Here is a 20,309-nt window from a genome sequence, read left to right on the forward strand (position 1 = left end):
AGTCTTTGCATTCTTTTATCCCTTAATTTCTGTTCCTCTTCCTTCATTCTTTTCCTTTCAAGTCTTTCTCATTCTTCGATTGACTCTGTCTGTTGTCATACTTTCTCTGCTCCTCTGCTCTTTCCTGCTTTCTCAGTTGCACTTCTTGATACAACTGTTTCCGTCTTTGTCTATCCTTTCTTTTTGTCCCATCTTCTTTTAATCTTTCCTCTATCTATCCTTTTTATCAGGCTCATCTCGCTCTTCCCTTTGCCTTACGTGCTCGATGCTCTTACCATCGAGTTTGAGCAAAATCTGACCACCCATCCATTTGTTCTGTATAAGTGCTAACTCATCAGCCTTATCCTTTTACCCTTTCCATCTCTTTATTTCTCGTTCTAAATCTAAGGATGTACTTGGTTGTTCACTTCTCTCTCCTTGTTGCGTCTCTCCTTGCCCCTCAGGACCTTAGAGATTACATTTCTGTCTGTATTATTTTCTGGGCCCTCGTCGCTGCTTTGCGCAGGTATCTCATATTCCGGGTTACTATACCCTGTTGCGGCTTTAAGCTCCCTTAAAGGGTACAACTCATAATCTTTCTTATTATTGCTGTCTGCTTTAGGTGCAGCGGGTGGAGCAGAAGGCTCCTCAACCCCCTCTTTGCACATATTCAATATCAAATCTTCAGCAGGTGGCTCTTCTCTCTCCTCCGGGTACATCTTCCAGAGCTCTACGCTCGCTAATCGCTTATCTAAACTTTTTCCCATATATGCAGCAAGCAAATATGTTGTCATGTGCTGCAAAACTGCCTTCGATAAGGATCCCCTTGTGGCCACGGCATGAACATTTTGTATGCCATTCCTTTAACCCATTCTGCACTGTACTGCTTAAGTTTGGCTGTTTGCAGAAATTTACAAGCAGAGTAATATCCTCCATTTTTGACACGTAAATCCTGACTGTCAATACTCACCTTTTGTCTTTGCAATTTTCAAAAAATACGTTTCAGAAAAACAAAACTATATGAGCGTGCACCAATCATTGCAGGCTCCAAACCCTCTATATCATGTTTTTTACTTTAATCTATGTTTTCACTAAACACCATCAGTTCAATTCCAACAAATAAATAATTCTCAAATCACGTGTTTTCTTCTCACGTTTATCAATTCCTTTATTGTTTTTTCAGCATATTCAGTCACATAACACAAACAGACAAATGGACATATGCGACCGGCCACATATATCTCAGTCTTCTCTTCAAGACTTATCCTACCCCTATAAAAATACCCCAATGGGGATGTGAATCGTCCTCTTCAAACTCGTTTTTAATCAAGTTCATCGTCTACGTCACCCGTCAATAGGGCTCTAGGCACGATTCCTTCTGTTACGTCTTTACAACACAGAAAACTTGGGCGTACTCTTTACCATGGCCTCACCTCACCATACCTCTTAATTGCCTGGCCTCTCCTCAAGTCAATTACTCAATAACTCAATTGCTTGGTCTCTCCTCAAGTCAATTAGTTAATGTTCAATGCTCATCGTTCTCAAGTTACTTTAACCCAACCTACCTCTGTTACTTGTTTTTCCCTTATCACTTCCTTCACCCATTGCTCACTCACAATTTTGCCACCTCACTCAGTTTTACTCACCATTCATGTTTTCAACATCCGACTCTCGGGATCGACCACCTCTTTAGTAGTCTCTTCAACTTTCTGTTCGTTCAGCCTCCTGTAGATGCCATAGGGGTTTCTGCCTGAAAACAAGGGACCCGACTAACTTGGCTTGCAAAACTTGCTTTAAACAAATATCCGGTATCTACAGGGAGCTTCACGTCCTTTCAGCCAAATGGCAGAGGTTGTGTGATATTTCCGGGACCGAAAAGCCTACTCTCTCGATGGATATCTAACCAACCTCTCTGCTACCATGTGAACTGGAGGCTTCCAGCCCTTTAAGACGAGGTAGCAACACCCTTGAGATGTATGGGGATGCAGAAGACACTCAAACATCAATAATCGAAAATGACTCAGGTAGTTGGCAAAAGGATAACTGCTTTAATATCAATTATCTAAAACAGGGAGTACAACGGACATCAACGGATGTCTCAGTGTAAGATCTCTCAATGCATCTTAAAAAAAAGCATTCTTTTATAGCAAAAAATCGTCATTGATGACGTTAAGCTACATATCAATGACTCAGGTAGTTGGCAAAAGGTTAACTGCTTTAATATCAATTATCTTAAACAGGGAGTACAACGGACATCAACGGATGTCTCAGTGTAAGATCTCTCAATGCATCTTAAAAAAAAGCATTCTTTTATAGCAAAAAATCATCATTGATGACGTTAACCTACGTATTACTAACGTCATCATACGTGGCAAACTACAAAAACCTAGTGGCAATTGTGATAGGTCCTCAAGGGACCTCTAAGTATATGATCCATACTTGTCTAAAAGAGTGAAGAAAAGTGATGTGTTTCTTAACATCAGGTGGGGCAACTAAGCCATCCCCTGAAACAGGTCACTACGAACGTCACTAAATACACAGCGTCCTATTGACTATACAAACTATAGGACCCTTAATCACATGGCTCCCTACCATTGGTTGGCACTCTAACCTCCAGTACTTTCCCACTAACGTTAGTAGCATGCAGACTGGACTTCCAGGTGCTGGTGAGCGAGTCTTCAACCATAGCTTCCCACCAATTAGCATATTCATCTATCATCACCTCAGTGGTCTGCTGTCAATTAAGGCTTTGAACTTGTCCTTGGGAGTGTTATTTTGCTGTGAAGAATTCAGGGGAGCGAAGGCACGCTCTGCCCTCATGCATAGGTGTGAGCATCGTGTTCGTCCAACTTCATCCTTCCACGGGACTGAAGACCACAAAATCGAGCCCTGGTGTATTTAAATACTATTTTTTAATAGACCTCTGATGTCTTCCTTGTTTTTGTTCATGCCTTCTGAACAAGAGTTTTGTTCTTTCACACAATTTGTAGCCGATGCCTGCTCAAACCAGCCTTATAAGACCTTGGCTTTTTGGCTCATCCAGTCTCGCCTTTCTGAGATCTGCGTCTGTAATTCAAACGCTTTTTTAACTGTGACACACTGGAAAAGTGGCCTTCTCTCCCTGGACCAGCTCTGCTATAATATGTGTTGGAAACATCCATACTTTACTCACTTTAATATGTGTATATGTTGATGCATGCCGCAATCTATTCAATATAAGACTAACCTCAAGAATACTGTGTTTGCTTGCGTTTCTTTGCATCTGTACACATGTAAAATAACTTGATATCGCTGTGCAGTCATTTGGTCGAAAGAGAAATGGTCGATGGAATTTGGTCAAAAGTCAAATGGTCGAATGCATTATTTTATTTATATATATATATATTTTAGGTTTTCGTTTAGGGAAAAAAAGGGTTTTTTAGAAAAAAAAGTGAAAAAACAAAAAAAAAACATTCGACCATTTGGCTTTCGACCAAATGGTGTCGACCATTTGTCCTGTCGACCAAATGGTGTCGACCATTTGTCCTGTCGACCTTTTTTTTTGACCAAATGTCTGGTAACCCTTGATATCTTCATCAGTTCTGTAGCATAGGCTTCTTCATCTTGATCCCAGGATGTCACTTATCTTTGATACCTTATTGATGCCTTATAGAATATCTGCATCCTCTTGCCTCTGCATCTCTTCTATGTACGTCAGCTCGGCTTTGCGTGACTTCACTATTCTTCTTTGCCATTCATTGGTCCTGCTTCTTCAGGGATTTCATTAAAATGGCCATCATACTGTCTTGCAGGCAGGTATGGTTTCCTCAATGGGATCCTTGCTTTCAGTATTCTCTTCGGTATCAGTATTTGCACTGGTAGCGCACGTCTCTCACACTGTGGTTCCCAACATATAGTCAATATGGGTGAGGTGGTTGACGTGGGGGTACTTAGCTCCTTCTCTACACTACTCAAGATTTAAAATGTGTCCATTTCAACATTTAATTCCTTCAAAACGTTTTTAGCTTCTTGGATAAGATTGTTAGCCAACAAAGTTTGATCTTGTGTATCTATAGCCCTCTTAAATGTTTCCGAAATGACAAACATGGTGTTGCTATAGTTGTGCCACGAACCAGATAAATCAATTTGGAAAGACATCCGCCAAGTTCCTGTTGTTAGTCAAATTGAGCAAGTGATCAGACAAAAAAGCAAGAGGATTTTGCAAAATAAGATTTTAATGAAATGTAGTAAGTAATAATTTAAATTACGTTTCAAAGGTACATGGAGAAAACAAGCAATAGTCACGTGATCCTCAGCTGAATTGAGAACGAAGAAACACTTGTGAGTGGTTTCAACCACCCAATAAGTTAAGGATTTGGGAATAATAAATGATCATAGATAATTGCAAGAATAACAGATACACATTTGCTTAATGTAGATTTGATGAAGTCCGTATTTACAATGGCAAAGAATCAGAAATTTGAGTAATTGATTGAAGCCTGCCATTAAGTCCCTTGGAATTCAGCATAAGAACCACGTGCACTTTTTACAGAAAGTGATAAAATGAAGTTTGGGATTAAAATCTTATGCAATTCGGCATGAGAATCATTTGGCACTTGAACTTTAAATTGTGTTGATAAGAAATGTACACCTCAACTTATTTAATATAACAGACGATATAACAGGGCAGCACTTATGATGTAAACGGTTGAAAACAAACTCAGGATGGATGCTTGGTCCTGATGAAGACCCTAAAAATAATTAAAAAGGGCTGAAGCATGCATATAAATGTTTGGTAGATGCAATGCTATGTTGATTATTCAGCACAAATAACACATTTATATATGTTTTTAAATGTTCTATTGTAAATACATGTATTTCAATTTCTGGGCACCTAGGATTTCTTGTTTAGGCAGAACACTCACCCTTTTCTTTCACACATCTGATCTATATCCCTGATTTTGTGATAATAAAGTTTTATCGGTTGTTTCTCATTAAGATATTTTCTGATATGGATTACTAATTAATTTAAAGAATATATTATATAATTGTGAATACACTGAAATGTTTTGTATACTCGGATCCCTCAGCAGGAGCTGTCCTGGGAAAAAGGAATCAAAGGGCATGCCTTACACAAAGGACTAACCTCTTACCAGGATGCTGCACACTAAAAGTACATTTGATGCCATGTGTCTGAGAAGGGGCTGAGGTTAGTTAGACAAAAGATGCTCATAACAAATGGGGAGGGATACACCATCTTGTTTCTGTCTGTACCTCTCTCTCCTTCACTTCCTTAACACAAGCTCATTGGGTATGATCCAAGCAAGCAAAGCTCACATATCACAAGAACAGGGACTGTACCCTCTAAAGCAACCTTGCTATTGCCCAATCACCTTTTGTTTGTAAAAAAGTGGGTCCCCCACTGTTTCTTTGATACACTTTTGGACTTCAAGACTTGAGGAATAATTCATTCTCTTTTGGAGAGTTGACATTTTTAAAGCCCTCAGCCACTCAGGTGAAGAAGAATTCCAAGGCAGAGGCAGGCTCTGGTCCGTACTCTCTCCACATTGGGCACATTGGGAGGGACGCTGAGGACCAGGACCTGCCGGTTTGCTTGCAAACCACACTGGATTGGAAGAGCAGAACCTAAAAGGACCACTACAGTGCGTTTCACAGCACCCTGAGAGCTAAGACACCCTGTTTTCACCTTCGAACTACTTAAAGCAACATCCAAGCACACTTCAAAGATGCCAAGACTAGCAGCTACATATCAAACGGCGTACATGAAATACATGTAAATACAGAAAACAAGCCGACTAGGAGTTACAGAGCTAGCAGCGTGCATACGATATAAATGCAGAATAAGTGCTGGGGCTTGACAGAGGTTACAGTTACATGACTAAACAGGGCGATGGCAAGAGCTGTTTATAAGCCTTATCTAAAAGCCAGCTCTTTAGATTTGAAGAGCCAGAAAGATTGTTCAGTTCTGATCGAGAAAGGGAGAGAGTTCCAGCTTTTGGGAGCTTGAACTGGGAAGCTAGATTGCCCAGCGGTTTTTAGGCTAAAGCGGAGGATGCGGTGGCGATGTGAGTACTCAGATCTGGTGGGTCTGGCTGGTTGATAAAAGTGATTTTGTCTGAGAGGTATTTTGGTGCAGTATTGGAAAGACATTTGTGCGTGATAGCATGTGTGTGGAGCAGAATCCTATCATGAATTGGGAGCCAGTGGGTATTCCGTCTGAAGCTAGATATATTATGGGATCCTGGTATGTTTAACGTAGCCCTCAAGGCGTTATTCTGCAGGACCTGTTGTTTTTTTTTTTTTTTTTATTTAAAAAGTTGTTTACAGTTTATATTTTATAATAAACTTTTTACAAACAGTATTATCATAACGTTTGTTTACAAAAAATTACTTTAACAAAACAAATAAAACACAACTATCATTTGAGTTTGCTATACAAATTACGAATCATATTCAGTTTTTTCATTAAACACAGTTTGCTAATTTACATCTGTTCATTTATGCATATAAGTACTTTTCACAAGTACACCTGCAAAGATCTCACTTTTTTAAAAACCAGTATCTGTATGCACCTACAAAATTCATAGAACCACTATAAGTATATACTATATGTACATCATTTACAAAAGTAAATTTGTTCTTCGTGTCAATATTAATTTTATGTTATATTTAAATTTTTACTTTCCAATGGTTCATTGATTTTATATAACAATCTAGTTAAGGCAAGAATCACCTGCATACTATCACCCTGCATACATCGTTCCCAAAATGAAACCCTTTCTATAACAGTGGGTCCGGGTGCATAATCATCCAATAAAATAAGTCTGAGTTGCTCAAAATGTGGACAGTAAACCACAAGGTGCTTAATTGTTTCTCTCTGCATTATATTTTCACAAAATCGACAATTTAAGGCCGGATATCGATGCCTTACATTATCCCATTTCTGCATGCGTTCAAGAGTTCCAAACTGATTTAGTCTAAATCTTAAGTAGACATTTCTTATCTTATTACATGGACATATCTTGAGATAATGAGGACATGTACCCCACTTTCGCGGTCTAGAGGCATACTCATTATAAAGAGTGTACTCAGTATTTTGGTCCAAAGTTAACATCCAATCCCACTCATGTAATTTACGTTTGTTTCTTGCCAGGCCTAATATAAGGTCTTCTGTTGTAACATTAATCTGCTTTAATAATAGGTTCATTTCACTCTTAAACAATTCCATTGAGGGAACAGCTCCATTCATTAGTATCTTATTTAGGTCTTGATATAGTGTGTTTTTGGGAGGATAAAGCATTTTTGTATAGCAGGAGAGTTTACAGGATTTCCATTTCATCGCTAGCGATGATATGCCTAATTCCTGCCTGATAATTGAATTTGGTAGGGCCAATGATAGGCCTAAGGTTATTTTCCAAAGAATTCCTTGGATTTTATTTAGAATCAAATCAAGATTCGTTAGGCAGATGTCCAAGCCAAACAACAAGATAGGTTCGACTTTTAGTAAATAGAATTCCTTTAAAGGTAAAATTGAAAACATGCAATATTTTCTGTAAATGATTCTCATCATCGATTGCAGCCAGCGTGCTTTAGATGATAAGAGCTCTTGCCATGATTTAAAGGAGTAATTATTTGCTAATGAGTATCCTAGATACTTTATTGAGTTGACCGTTTCCAATCTACCTCCATTCAGCGTCCAAAAATAAACTTTTTTCTTTTTTTTCCCATTATGGAAAATGATAACATGTGATTTGTTTATATTCGCCATAAGATTATGTTTCTCAGCATATATCTGAAAATGATTTAACTTTTACTGCAGACCAAAGGGTGTTTTGTCAAGAATGACAATATCGTCAGCAAAAATTAGACAATTTATTTTTAGTTCATCTAATCTGGGAGGAAACATATCCTTTCCAATCCAAAGATTGTCCATATCAGTTAAATATAAATTGAATAGGGTTGCGGCCAAATTGCACCCCTGTTTAATACCCATTTCAGTCGAGATGCAGGGGGTCAAAAGGCCTGTCCTATTTATTCTAATTTGAAAGGAGGTGTTGGTGTGCAACATTGCTATAAGCTGAATCAAATTTCTCGGGAAACCCATAATAAGTAATTTGGTCCAAAGTAATTCGCGTATGACACAGTCAACCGCGTTTGTTAAATCTAATGATGCGAGATATAGTGACCCTGTGTCTGGTATTTTGGATTTAGCAAATAAATGTGCTAATATAGTGGCATTAAGAGACGTTCCAATATTTCTTCTTAAGCCGGTTTGGTTTTTAGAAAAGATGTCATTATCATCAATAAAAATTTGAAGTTTTTTTGCCAAAAGTATAGAAAAAACTTTCGCAGAGGCATCCATTATAGCAATAGGACGAAAATTTGCCGGATCATTAGGATCGCCTTTTTTGTAGATTGGAATAATAATTGCGGTTCGTAATGAGTCCGGAATTGTATTAGTGTCAATGATCATCTGTATAAAACACAGCAGCCCAGAAGATTGGATTGTCTTTCAACACACGGAGGTACTCCATCAGAACCCGCTGCTTTTGATGATTTCAAATTATTAATAGCATCAACTATTTCTTCCTTAGTAAAACAAAGCTTATCAGAGATAACTGTATCCAGAATACCTGAATTAATGTCAACAAATAATAGAGGTAATTTAAATTTATGAGATATATATACTCTCCACGCCTCGGCAGACACAGCAGTACTTAGTTCGGTCTGTTCCAACTTCTTAGTATTATTAATCATCGCCCATAATTGGCGAGTGTCTTTCGATAGTAGGCTTTTTAAAGTACGCTGATTATCATTTATCCTTATTTCGCGTCTTATACAATTCATCAATCGTTTGTATTTCTGAGAGATTTTATTTTTACTTTGTAGGCGTGTATCATAATTTATAATCGTTTTTTTTAACTTTCTTATACAGTAGCTTTTTTCTTGTTTCAACCTAGTTATTTCTTGATCAAAGGCATGTCGATGTTTAGGTCGAACAGGGCCGGGCGTATTCAATATGGTATTAAGATGAATATTTATTATCATCGAATTCCAAGCTTCCTGATCGATGGCATTATAGGATGAGTCCCCATCCATGGGTGTTTTCCAAAGATCCTTATCAACTCAGTAGTTTAGTTGTCTACACGTTGGTAATGACCAGCCCACCGAGAGATGTGGACATTTTATTTTTTATCATTTTAAGAGATGGACTTACTTCCAAGGGGGTGATAGAGATTGTTATGATCAGGGATATGTTAAAATGATCACTATAATTAACATCAGAAATAGATATTCTATTAACATGTGAGATTAGCCATTCAGATATAAAGAAGTAGTCTAAGTAAGAGGATGCTACACCTCTTTTCCATGTACCAGTATGGGCTGAGGGTTCAAAGTCAACCTGGAATAGATTCCAGTCCTCAAAATACTGTTTCCATTTTTTCCCTCTGTTGATTAATTTCTCTTTGTGTTTAGATTTATTATAAAAAGCATCATGATATTGTATAGTAGAACATATTGAATTGAAATCACCACCAATCAAAATGGTGTACTTGGGATTGTGTTCACTTGCCACAAAAAATATAGCATCTAACGCATCAAGAAAGATTTCTATTGGGCCGTCCACTGGATTGTAATAGATGCATATCAATAAATACGGATTGTCCGAGTGTCCTTTTAATACGAATTCAACTGCCAACAAATTGTTAAGTTCATATATAATTTTAGATTTATGGTTAATCGCATTACTAATTAGAATTGCAACCCCCCCCCGATGGACGACCTATCGTAGCTCGAAAGGCAGGTCTACTAAACACATCAAAACCATCACAGTAAAACATGCTCAAACACATCGTTTCTTGTAAGAATAAAATGGAGGGTAAATGCATAGAAACAGACTTGTTGAGCCATCTACTCAGATTTGACATCCCACAACAATTCCATGACATGACTTTCAAACCAATTTCTTTAGGAATGTTTTTGTTTTGTTGCCATATCGATCAATGAGGTCATTAAAGGAGCCAACCAGGTTATATTAGATGCAACACCTACCAAGGTAGAAATTTGATTGATGAATTCTGTAGCCTGTTGTGTATCTCCACTACAAACTTTTTCACCAGGTTGGTTTTGTGCACATGGCAGCGGAGTTTCAAGAAATACATCTGCTTCTTCAATTGATCTTAATAGAATTAGGTCTAAGCCACATAGCTCGAAATCTTTCCTATGTTCCCACAACAACTTAGTAACAATTAGTGATTGAGGTGCACAAATCATCCGAAAGTTGTTGTGGTTTGCAAGCCTAATCCATTCAATATCGCTATGGATCAATGTTCTCAATTGAGGATTACCTTTAAAAACATTAAAAATGAAAGATCTATTTAATCGTTGTTGTCCGTTCCTTTGCGGATCCCTTTGCCATCCTAATATATAGCGTGTATCTCTTGAAAAGGAGATTTGACCAATGTCATTTTCAGAGTTCTGACGAGATCTTCGCCCTAAGTTTTCTAGATTATTTTCATCTTCAGTGTACTTCCTGGCTTTTTGTTGGTTAGTCATATTAGAAGCGGATGAGGCCAGTTTCTCTATAGTAATCAATGTATTTTTTGTCTCTTCTTCAATTAAGTTAGCATCTTCAAAATTGGTACCATTTGAAGCCTCAGCAACGTTTCCTTTACATTTACTGATTTTTGATTCTTTAGGTAGCTGATGATTGGTCGAGTCCACTTTATCATCATCTAATGGTACATGTGTAACAGAGTCATCTAGAATTTCATTTCTACTTGTTTTTATTTCCACAACCGGATAAAACGATGACAGCCGGCCCTGCTTTTGGTTACTCGAGTCATCAATTACTGTAGATATCTTAATTTTCTTGTCCTTTTGCAGAGGTTTTTTTTGTAGCGCTTTTAGTCTCTGATCATTTGGTAAAGCTAGATTAAGTAATACTTTCGATTCCTCATTTAATTGTGATATATTAATCACTAATTCATCACTTGTTTCATTGAATTCATCTAGTTTATTAGTTACTGGTTCATTAGAAATAGAATTCTGCTGACCCTTCAATTTTTTTGTTAATTTCAAAGGAGGAGACAGAGGTTGAGTAATCTTTTTTTTATTATTTTTTTTGTTTATCTTTTTTAGGGCCTTCACTTGTGCACGTTTCATTTTGCGTGACATAAAACCTCCATATGAGTCCTTATATTGATAGTCTTCTGGTACATCAACCTCATCAGTCATATTGACTCTCTGTTCATGAGACAATGATTCATTTCCACATATAAGATTATCACGCGTTAGTTGTTGATTTAACATCGCGTCAAGGAGTATTGTCGGACTGTCTGGAGTCTGTTGTGCCGTGGGTATGGAAGAGACATGAGTTGTCTCACATAAAACTGTTGATACATTATTTTTTAGGGCACATTGTTGGACCGTCATTCGATAGAGTACCTTATCGATTTTGACAGAATTCGCTTGAATTAATTCCAACAATGTGTTAGAATCACTGATTGGAGGTTTATTGGAAACAATTGGTCTCACACTTAGTACGCTAGCATATGAGAGTTCATCAGTCTGAGTACCAGTATCTAGATTTGATTTGTGAGGTTTTTTCGCTAGTTGTATGATATGTGTATCTAGCATGGATATTTTTTCTGCATGGCCGGAAGCATAGGCTAACATAAAGCCCTCCATTTTTGACATTTTGTTTGCGAGGTCTGAAATGTTATCCTTTATCGTATTCAAGTATACATGCGTTAGATTGTGGCCTTTATCTAATAAATTGAGAATAGATGTAATTACAGGAAAGGGTACATTTTCATGCGTGCTATTTATTGAACTAAGCCCATGCATTGCATCAATATCAGAATTATTTATCAGAGGGTTTTTACCTCGATTGACGTCTGGATCACTATTTTCATTCACAATTTCGTTTTCAGAAGTCAAAACATCTTCATTAAACCTTTCTTCTGTCCCTATAGACTCCCGTGTGACAACATTTGAAGGAGAGCTTGTTGCGGGACCTGTCTGCATAGGGATTTGTGGAAGTGGGTAAGTAATTGTGGGAGGCTCATGATATGCTTCATCAAAGTTATGGAGATAAGTACTCTCAATTTGAGCGGGATGAAGTATTGTGGGTGATCTGGGCCCCAAAGAAATACGAACCCGTTTTTCCCATTCATTGATGAGGGCAGGTGCCATAATTGACACATCAGATAATTCCTTTTTTTGAATTACAAAATCAGAATCAGGTAGTTGTTTCTGTTTATGTGGAGTTATAAACATGGGTATTTTTTTTCCATCTTGCGTATATGATTTAAATAAAAATAAATCAGACTTCTGTGCCAGGTTTGTGAGTTCATCATCATTAGGTTCAACTGAAAGTGATTGGAGGCTATAAGGTACAGTATTACCATCCATTTCACGTTCATTTTGTATTGGCACAAATGGGAGAGGTATTGATTCGTTATGTGTAGAATCATGATGTTGTAACAGCGCTGTGCCATTCAGCGCCGCATCAGGCTTTACTTTATTCATACTTTTTCCACTCCTTAAACTGCCAACCATGGTCACAAATAGATTCGATATTACTATCAATGGCTGGACACAGAAAAACTAAGACAATATATACACTTCTAAATAGTATAGTTTCTCATACAGTCCAGTAGTGGTTACAATGGGTTTATATTAAGATAATCAGATATAATTATACTAACTTACCTATCTTAGTGTGTATACAAACACCGACCACACTGTCAGAAAAACCAACTGTATACTTCAAATAGACTTCCGGTGCGAGCGCAATGCACGTAACCAGTGTGGTTGTAAATTCGTATTTAAGGTGAATATAATACCAAGCCCCCTCCGCGCTCCACGTGAACCGCGAACAGCCAACAGTACTTGATTGTACTTGGCAGGTGCGCGGGGCGGGTGTGCGGGTGGGCTGGATTAAATACACGCTTCCCGTAGAGCGTGTTCGTCACACAATTTGGGGGCGTAACTTCATGAAACGTAATAGCCTATGAAAAGGAAACAGAATGATATCAATGCGAGACCACACCTCCCACAAAAACACCTCCTACAAACTACTCTTCCCTTCCCTTCCAACAGTGCTAAACGAACACACCTCCCACAAACAGCACCTCCCACAGTCCGTCCAAACCCCCCCGGATGAGAACCGCCCCAAACAACCCAGCGAACTCAGTCAAACAATCACCCTCAGTCAGGCAGTCCCTAGTGCAGCCGAAAAGGACATCCTCCTGCAGTGAAACAGTGTCCGTGGTAGCAGCAACTCCTGGGTGAGAGCGACGCGCAGACCAGACCTCAGCCAACAGTACTTGATTGTACTTGGCAGGTGCGCGGCGCGGGTGCGCGGGTGGGCTGGATTAAATACACGCTTCCCGTAGAGCGTGTCCGTCACACAATTTGGGGGCGTAACTTCATGAAACGTAATAGCCTATGAAAAGGAAACAGAATGATATCAATGCGAGACCACACCTCCCACAAAAACACCTCCTACAAACTACTCTTCCCTTCCCTAACAACAGTGCTAAACGAACACACCTCCCACAAACAGCACCTCCCACAGTCCGTCCAAACCCCCCCGGATGAGAACCGCCCCAAACAACCCAGCGAACTCAGTCAAACAATAACCCTCAGTCAGGCAGTCCCTAGTGCAGCCGAAAAGGACTTCCTCCTGCAGTGAAACAGTGTCCGTGGTAGCAGCAACTCCTGGGTGAGAGCGACGCGCAGACCAGACCTCAGCCAACAGTACTTGATTGTACTTGGCAGGTTTGCGGCACGGGTGCGCGGGTAGGCTGGATTAAATACACGCTTCCCGTAGAGCGTGTCCGTCACACAATTTGGGGGCGTAACTTCATGAAACGTAATAGCCTATGAAAAGGAAACAGAATGATATCAATGCGAGACCACACCTCCCACAAAAACACCTCCTACAAACTACTCTTCCCTTCCCTTCCAACAGTGCTAAACGAACACACCTCCCACAAACAGCACCTCCCACAGTCCGTCCCAGCCCCCCCCCGGATGAGAACCGCCCCAAACAACCCAGCGAACTCAGTCAAACAATCACCCTCAGTCAGGCAGTCCCTAGTGCAGCCGAAAAGGACGTCCTCCTGCAGTGAAACAGTGTCCGTGGTAGCAGCAACTCCTGGGTGAGAGCGACGCGCAGACCAGACCTCAGCCAACAGTACTTGATTGTACTTGGCAGGTGCGCGGCGCGGGTGTGCGGGTGGGCTGGATTAAATACACGCTTCCCGTAGAGCGTGTCCGTCACACAATTTGGGGGCGTAACTTCATGAAACGTAATAGCCTATGAAAAGGAAACAGAATGATATCAATGCGAGACCACACCTCCCACAAAAACACCTCCTACAAACTACTCTTCCCTTCCCTTCCAACAGTGCTAAACGAACACACCTCCCACAAACAGCACCTCCCACAGTCCGTCCAAACCCCCCCGGATGAGAACCGCCCCAAACAACCCAGCGAACTCAGTCAAACAATCACCCTCAGTCAGGCAGTCCCTAGTGCAGCCGAAAAGGACATCCTCCTGCAGTGAAACAGTGTCCGTGGTAGCAGCAACTCCTGGGTGAGAGCGACGCGCAGACCAGACCTCAGCCAACAGTACTTGATTGTACTTGGCAGGTGCGCGGCGCGGGTGCGCGGGTGGGCTGGATTAAATACACGCTTCCCGTAGAGCGTGTCCGTCACACAATTTGGGGGCGTAACTTCATGAAACGTAATAGCCTATGAAAAGGAAACAGAATGATATCAATGCGAGACCACACCTCCCACAAAAACACCTCCTACAAACTACTCTTCCCTTCCCTAACAACAGTGCTAAACGAACACACCTCCCACAAACAGCACCTCCCACAGTCCGTCCAAACCCCCCGGGATGAGAACCGCCCCAAACAACCCAGCGAACTCAGTCAAACAATAACCCTCAGTCAGGCAGTCCCTAGTGCAGCCGAAAAGCACTTCCTCCTGCAGTGAAACAGTGTCCGTGGTAGCAGCAACTCCTTGGTGAGAGCGACGCGCAGACCAGACCTCAGCCAACAGTACTTGATTGTACTTGGCAGGTTTGCGGCACGGGTGCGCGGGTAGGCTGGATTAAATACACGCTTCCCGTAGAGCGTGTCCGTCACACAATTTGGGGGCGTAACTTCATGAAACGTAATAGCCTATGAAAAGGAAACAGAATGATATCAATGCGAGACCACACCTCCCACAAAAACACCTCCTACAAACTATTCTTCCCTTCCCTTCCAACAGTGCTAAACGAACACACCTCCCACAAACAGCACCTCCCACAGTCCGTCCCAGCCCCCCCCCGGATGAGAACCGCCCCAAACAACCCAGCGAACTCAGTCAAACAATCACCCTCAGTCAGGCAGTCCCTAGTGCAGCCGAAAAGGACGTCCTCCTGCAGTGAAACAGTGTCCGTGGTAGCAGCAACTCCTGGGTGAGAGCGACGCGCAGACCAGACCTCAGCCAACAGTACTTGATTGTACTTGGCAGGTGCGCGGCGCGGGTGTGCGGGTGGGCTGGATTAAATACACGCTTCCCGTAGAGCGTGTCCGTCACACAATTTGGGGGCGTAACTTCATGAAACGTAATAGCCTATGAAAAGGAAACAGAATGATATCAATGCGAGACCACACCTCCCACAAAAACACCTCCTACAAACTACTCTTCCCTTCCCTTCCAACAGTGCTAAACGAACACACCTCCCACAAACAGCACCTCCCACAGTCCGTCCAAACCCCCCCGGATGAGAACCGCCCCAAACAACCCAGCGAACTCAGTCAAACAATCACCCTCAGTCAGGCAGTTCCTAGTGCAGCCGAAAAGGACGTCCTCCTACAGTGAAACAGTGTCCGTGGTAGCAACAACTCCTGGGTGAGAGCGACACGCAGACCAGACCTCAGCCAACAGTACTTGATTGTACTTGGCAGGTGCGCAGCGCGGGTGCGCGGGTGGGCTGGATTAAATACATGCTTCCCGTAGAGCGTGTCCGTCACACAATTTGGGGGCGTAACTTCATGAAACGTAATAGCCTATGAAAAGGAAACAGAATGATATCAATGTGAGACCACACCTCCCACAAAAACACCTCCTACAAACTACTCTTCCCTTCCCTTCCAACAGTGCTAAACGAACACACCTCCCACAAACAGCACCTCCCACAGTCTGTCCAAACCCCCCCAGATGAGAACCGCCCCAAACAACCCAGCGAACTCAGTCAAGCAATCACCCTCAGTCAGGCAGTCCCTAGTGCAGCCGAAAAGGACGTCCTCCTGCAGTGAAACAGTGTCCGTGGTAGCAGCAACTCCTGGGTGAGAGGGACGCGCAGACCAGACCTCAGCCAACAGTACTTGATTGTACTTGGCAGGTGCGCGGCGAGGGTGCGCGGGTGGGCTGGATTAAATACACGCTTCCCGTAGAGCGTGTCCGTCACACAATTTGGGGGCGTAACTTCATGAAACGTAATAGCCCTCAGTCAGGCAGTCCCTAGTGCAGCCGAAAAGGACGTCCTCCTGCAGTGAAACAGTGTCCGTGGTAGCAGCAACTCCTGGGTGAGAGCGACGCGCAGATCAGACCTCAGCCAACAGTACTTGATTGTACTTGGCAGGTGCGCGGCGCGGGTGCGCGGGTGGGCTGGATTAAATACACGCTTCCCGTAGAGCGTGTCCGTCACACAATTTGGGGGCGTAACTTCATGAAACGTAATAGCCCTCAGTCAGGCAGTCCCTAGTGCAGCCGAAAAGGACGCCCTCCTGCAGTGAAACAGTGTCCGTGGTAGCAGCAACTCCTGGGTGAGAGCGACGCGCAGACCAGACCTCAGCCAACAGTACTTGATTGTACTTGGACCTGTTGTTTATTAAGGTTGCGTTCTGAAGAATCTAGGAATAGAGAGTTACAGTGATCCAACTTGGATAGGACTAACGCCCTAGCTAGCGTGATGCAGCTGTTGGGGGACAGGTAGGATTTGAATGGATTGATGAGCTTATTTGTGTGAGCAGTTGAGGAAGCAATGGCGCTCACTTGTCTCTTGAGTGAGAGTGTGGAATCTAGATAGACTTCAAGGGTCTTGAGTTCCTTGACAACCTTTATAAGGTTACTGTCAATGTCGAAGGACGTGTAGCGAGGGTCGAGTTTATTTAGGGGAGCTTGGGTCCCAATGATCAAGAGCTCTGTCTTATCGTCATTGAGACACAAGCTGTGGGAGGCCATCCAGGCCTGAATTTCCTGGTAGATTTCATTTATCAAGGTGGAATCATTCTCATAGCAACCAGTGAGTGTAATGAGGACCTGGGTGTCATCGATTTAGTTTGTATAGGTGACACCCAGGGTGTCAAATGGTCAAAGAGAAGCTTAGTGAATGTTTTTTTTTTATTCATTTATTTGTAATTCCGACAAAACAGCAAAGAGCAAGCAATGGAATTAAAACAATATAAAGGCACGCATATAATAGAGCACATATTTACAAACAATGAACTAGTACATGTTTAGAAACTCACCCCAGATCTTAGCATACAAGCCAAGCTTCTTTTGTTTCCTGTAGATTATCCTTTTCATACTGGCAAGACAATTCATCTCCTCAATCCACTCCACAACCGTTGGTGTTGTTCGAGACTTCCAACTCCTGAGTATCATCTTCTTGCACACACAAGCCCCCCTGAATAGAAGTTTTCTCTGAGAGACTGAAAGATCTTCAAGTAGATCGTCACAACCCAAGACCATCGTTTTGAAGTCTAGAGCAATATCCCGATGTAAAAACCGTAGGCATATGTTACACACTTCTTGCCACAATCCACAGACATGTATACAGTCCCATATCATATGTTCTAAGCTTCCCACTCCATTTCCACAGCTCCAGCAGTCATCCGAATCCAAGATACCTCTCATCTTCAATCTCTCCGGGCTCCAATACACTCTGTTGAGGATTTTAATTTGCCTTGAACGTTCTTCTAAATTGATCGAGCAAAGTTTAATGTTAGCACACATCCCCATCCACATCTCAGAAGAAATCTCACAATCTAACCTCCTGCCCCACTCTGCTCTTAGGCCTGTATTCTCTCTATAATTGGACACAATCCGGTTGTATATTCTGCTGGCAATGGAATCGCCACCTGGTTCACTTTTCTGTAGAATGAGGTCCACAATAGTATCTCCTTGCTCATCCATCTCATTTATACATCTTTTTAATTTCCTGAAATCACCATAGGAATAGCCGGCTATAGTAAATTTGGCACATAATTCCTCCTCCTCAACCCATCTACCTTCCTTATGAACATCACCAATCCAATTTATTCCACTGAGAGACCATGAATATGTTATAAAATGTCAGGGAGACGCACGAGCCCTGTGGTACTCCATAGGTGATAGGGATTGGCTCAGCTGAGGCTGAGGGTGCAAAGTTTTTGAATTTGTATGTAGGCCACTCTGTCCAGAATTTTTAGGAGGAACGGGACAGTGGTGATGGGCCTATAGTTGGTTGGGGTGTTGGGATCTAGAGTAGGTTTTTTGAGGAGGGGCATGACCCACTCCTCCTTAATGCTAGTAGGGACAGAGCCAGAGTTGAAGGATGCGTTGATCACGGTGGCAATGAATGGTTCCAAGTCTTTTGTGCCTTCCTTGATAACTGTGGCGGGGCAGATGTCACCCTGACATCTTCACAGTTTTAGATAGGCGTGACTGGGGAGAAAGGGAAGGGAGGGCAAGTAGGGGGAGGAGGGTCCAGAGCGGTGTTTGAGGTAGAGCTGTTGGGCAGACTAGATTATTTTCTCTATTTTGGCTTGGAGCATACAGATTTTATCGGAGAGGGCTTTCTGTATATTGTCGCACCAGGTTGCATCCTTGATGCAAGCTTCTGTTGGTGGAGCTGGAGACTCTAGTTCCCTTAGGATAGAGAAGAGTTCCTTGGTAGTGGATTTGGAATTTAGGATTCTGCTATTATAGTTCTCCTTTTTGGTGTTGAGGATGGCTAGTTTGTAAGTGGTGGCAGCAGACTTACTTTGTGTGAATGTTAATACATGTTCTATGAAGTTTATTTTGTTTCTTGGTATGCAGAAGTGATGAAAGAAAATGAAAATGCAATACCGTATCCAAAAATGTGGTGGGTGGAAGGTTTTTAATTAATTTGAAACATTGGCATTGCTCTGGGTAACCTTTCACGCCACCATGTTTTAGCTTGTTTTGCTGCAGTCACCCTGAGTGGGACAGGTATGCCCAGGCGTGGGACCCGTGCCTGCTGGGCCTAGAGACCCAAGTTACTCCTCACTGATGAAGCCCAACAAGGCCAAAACATGTTTGGGGATGCTTGTGGTCTCGTGCAGAAGGATGTGGGCTTGCAGTTTGGGCTGGACTGCCTCTTTTGGTGTGGGACCAATCCAGATTTGCATATGGCCTGTCCCTTTTGTAATGGCTTGGCAGGTGAAGAACGATGGTCTGGTGGGTTGCCCAGAGCAATGCCAGAGGTTAAGATTAATTCTAAACATTCCAGCCATCACCTCTTTTGTTTTGCGATCAGCAATACTGTATCCAAAAATGTGATGAGTGGAAGGTTTTTAATTTGAAACATTGCCATTGCTCTGGGTAACCTTTCACACCACAATTCTTTAGACTGTTTGAGACTTTGCAGAAAGGGACCAGAAATATGGAAATCAATATTGGAAATCAAGCCAAATGAACTAGACCAACCCAAACTGCTATGCCACATCCCCTCTCCACGTAAACAAAATGTTGGCCATGCTCAGTTCAGAGTTATTTTGGGTTGAGGGAGCGGTGCAAGGGGATAGCGTTTGCTCTACAAATGAGTCTGCAATGCAAAGCATACACAGAGAGACAGTCTCGGTAAAAAGGCATGCATTGTTTTTTTTTTTTAGCAGGTGCACATATCATTCTGGCTGCAAAGTCCATTGAAAATCAGCCTGGAACATGGGTCATGCAGCAATGCAAAGTACCGTTAATGGGTTGCCTGAATACCACTCTATAGCACTCAGGGTTGTGGTGTGAATAAGTGGGAGAGAGTAGATTAAGGAATTTAAGGTTTGGTGTTGAAGATTCCCTGAGATGGGCCATCCCTGAGGAAGGGGCATGCGATAGGTCACCATGTGTCTTTAATTCTCAGGCCCTGTACCCAAAATTCTTTTTTTTTTAAAGTGCATTTATTAAACATTTGGTGATTCGACAGCAGTAGGCAATTACAGTCAAAGGAAAAGGCTCACATGAATAACAACACTGTTTATTATACCCATAGCATTACATAAAATGCAAAGTATATAAATATGATGAAAACATTGTAA

Source organism: Ambystoma mexicanum, chromosome 1p, assembly GCF_040938575.1.
Source record: "Ambystoma mexicanum isolate Mex_15411 chromosome 1p, UKY_AmexF1_1, whole genome shotgun sequence".
NCBI classification, from domain to species: domain Eukaryota; kingdom Metazoa; phylum Chordata; class Amphibia; order Caudata; family Ambystomatidae; genus Ambystoma; species Ambystoma mexicanum.